The sequence below is a fragment of the Oncorhynchus masou genome, chromosome 29 (genome assembly GCF_036934945.1).
Source record: "Oncorhynchus masou masou isolate Uvic2021 chromosome 29, UVic_Omas_1.1, whole genome shotgun sequence".
NCBI classification, from domain to species: Eukaryota; Metazoa; Chordata; class Actinopteri; order Salmoniformes; family Salmonidae; genus Oncorhynchus; species Oncorhynchus masou.
Genome location: NC_088240.1, coordinates 39,026,162 through 39,029,072, shown reverse-complemented (window position 1 = coordinate 39,029,072; position 2,911 = coordinate 39,026,162).

Genomic DNA, 2,911 nt, shown 5'->3' with positions numbered 1-2,911 from the left:
GTGGACACGTCCAACTACGGATCCTAGAGAACTACTGCTTTCTGGCCACCAAGCAGAAAACCAATGTTGAGAAAGGCCTGAATGTTTTCACAGAGATTGCGAACAATGAGGTAAGTCAACTCCAGATGGTGTACATGAGTGGGCATACACACCCTTAGAGCAACGCTAAGCTCACTGGATGCATTATCTCAGGCTTTCTCTTTGCTTAACACTTTATTGAGGTTGACTTTGGAGGTTTTCTTAACAGCTTATCTATTGAGCGACTTTCCCTTTTTATGGTAAGTAGTTTTTGTGTAAGAATGCACAACTTAAGAAGTTGTGTAAGAATGCACAACTTAATTCTCCTTATTGCTGACAAGGAAACATTCCAATTGACATTTTTGCATACCCTTGTCTACTTAATAGAAATCAAAAGGCATGTTAGATGTGATTGACTGTAAAACAACACTTAACTAACCTGAGCTCCCTGTTTTAACTTAGAAGGATCATGTGCCTGCACTGCTAGCCATGGCGACGGCCTACATGATTCTCAAACAAACCCCTCGAGCCAGGAACCAGCTCAAACGCATAGCTAAGATGAACTGGAGCATTGTTGACACTGACGAGCTTGAGAAGATCTGGCTGCTTCTGGCCAACATTTACATCCAGTCAGGGAAATATGACATGGGCGGGGACCTCTTGAAAAGATGTCTTTGCCATAATAAGGTCAATGTTGGGGGGTGGGTGGGCGGGCGGGGGGAGTAACATGGTATTTATTACATTATCTGGCTGCATAGCGAAGAGCCATACTGTAAAACCCTTGATCAAAACGAATCAGACTGGATTTTTGTCAATCACAGTAACGGTCATTGTTCATTTTCATGCTGTAAAGCTTCTGAATACATTATGGAGAAAGAGCAGGCATTCAAGGATGCAGCGCGGAACTATGAACCCCACTATAGGTATGTTTAAGGAAATGTTTTATATGCTCATGTTTTCTTTCGGTTTTTGGAGGCTCATCCCAATTATCCAAGGATGAGGAAGGACAGCTTTGTGGTCTCGGCACACACAGAGAGAGAGAGAGAGCGAGAGAGAGACCGTGTTTGATTGTTTGATCTCATTTGATGTTTTTTGTTGACATGCATTATTATTCTTAAGTATTTGGAAGTTATTATGGAGGATATTTTTCTCATCGTGTATCAAGGGAATTTTGGAGAGATGAGAAACAGTGCTTTTAATAATCATGTGACAACAATACAAAACACGTATTGTTATAGACTTATTTTTACCATGTGTTTTTCTTGCAATACAATGAAAACAGTGACTCTGTTGCAACACTCAATGAAGAAAGATATATTGTTGTGCAATAAATGTCACTGAGGCCAGGCACCACTGGCTGAAATTACATTTTAGCATCTACCAATCAATTTGAGATTTGTTGGTATTTCCATTTAATATTAGTATTTTCAAAAAAGTAAACATACAAATGTCAGTCTAGATGGAAATGTATATTTTCTTTAGTTTATCATACTGACATCATAAAAATGTCAGGAATTTTAACCACTTTAAAATTGACATACAGTACATCCATAATTTCAAAGCTCACTACATTGAATTGCACCTCATTTAAAAGTAAATATTATTGAGAATTGAACAAACTGGACTATATGTAGTAACTTACTTTGAAGAGATGGTAATTGGGTCTAAGTAGATGTTTGGCATTTGGTAGTCTAAATTCAATGTATTTGTCTTTACTGCCATTTCCTGGAAGTAAGACGCTTCCCACACACCAACTCACTTTCCTCAGCTTCAGAAGCATCTACATTCACCAAATATTGTGTGGTTATCCTTAGATATAGGGTACGTTCGTAAATTCACACTGGAGTGCCAGAGTGTGCTCTGGGCATTCTTAAATTCAGAGCGTTTTGCTCTCGGAGCGTTCAGGGCGCACACTGGATACTTCTGGCCGAGGAGTAGGGTTGATCAGACATAATTGCAGTCAAGCACTCAAGCTAGATGGCTAAAGGTCCAGTGTTGTACCCTGAACATAAATGAGAGAACATCTCACTCTATTTTTATCACCCTAGCAGAGCTGGTTAGGCTGTTATCATGTTGCTGGCAATAATTGAATTACGCATTTTTGCTGACGTTTACTGACACTGGCCATATTCAACGGGTGTTGAACATTTGTAAAATTCATCAATCATTCTGCACGTGTTGAGCATTCATAAAATTCAGCAGTTATTCTGTGCTCTGGCACATGCAGACGAGAGTGCTCTGAAATCAGAGTAAATAGCCAGAGTGAATATACACTGCTCAAAAAATAAAGGGAACACTTAAACAACACAATGTAACTCCAAGTCAATCACACTTCTGTGAAATCAAACTGTCCACTTAGGAAGCAACACTGATTGACAATAAATTTCACATGCTGTTGTGAAAATGGAATAGACAACAGGTGGAAATTATAGGCAAATAGCAAGACACCCCCAATAAAGGAGTGGTTCTGCAGGTGGGGACCACAGACCACTTCTCAGTTCCTATGCTTCCTGGCTGATGTTTTGGTCACTTTTGAATGCTGGCGGGGCTTTCACTCTAGTGGTAGCATGAGACGGAGTCTTCAACCCACACAAGTGGCTCAGGTAGTGCAGCTCATCCAGGATGGAACATCAATGCGAGCTGTGGCAAGAAGGTTTGCTGTGTCTGTCAGCGTAGTGTCCAGAGCATGGAGGCGCTACCAGGAGACAGGCCAGTACATCAGGCGACGTGGAGGAGGCCGTAGGAGGGCAACAACCCAGCAGCAGGACCGCTACCTCCGCCTTTGTGCAAGGAGGAGCACTGCCAGAGCCCTGCAAAATGACCTCCAGCAGGCCACAAATGTGCATTTGTCTGCTCAAACGGTCAGAAACAGACTCCATGAGGGTGATATGAG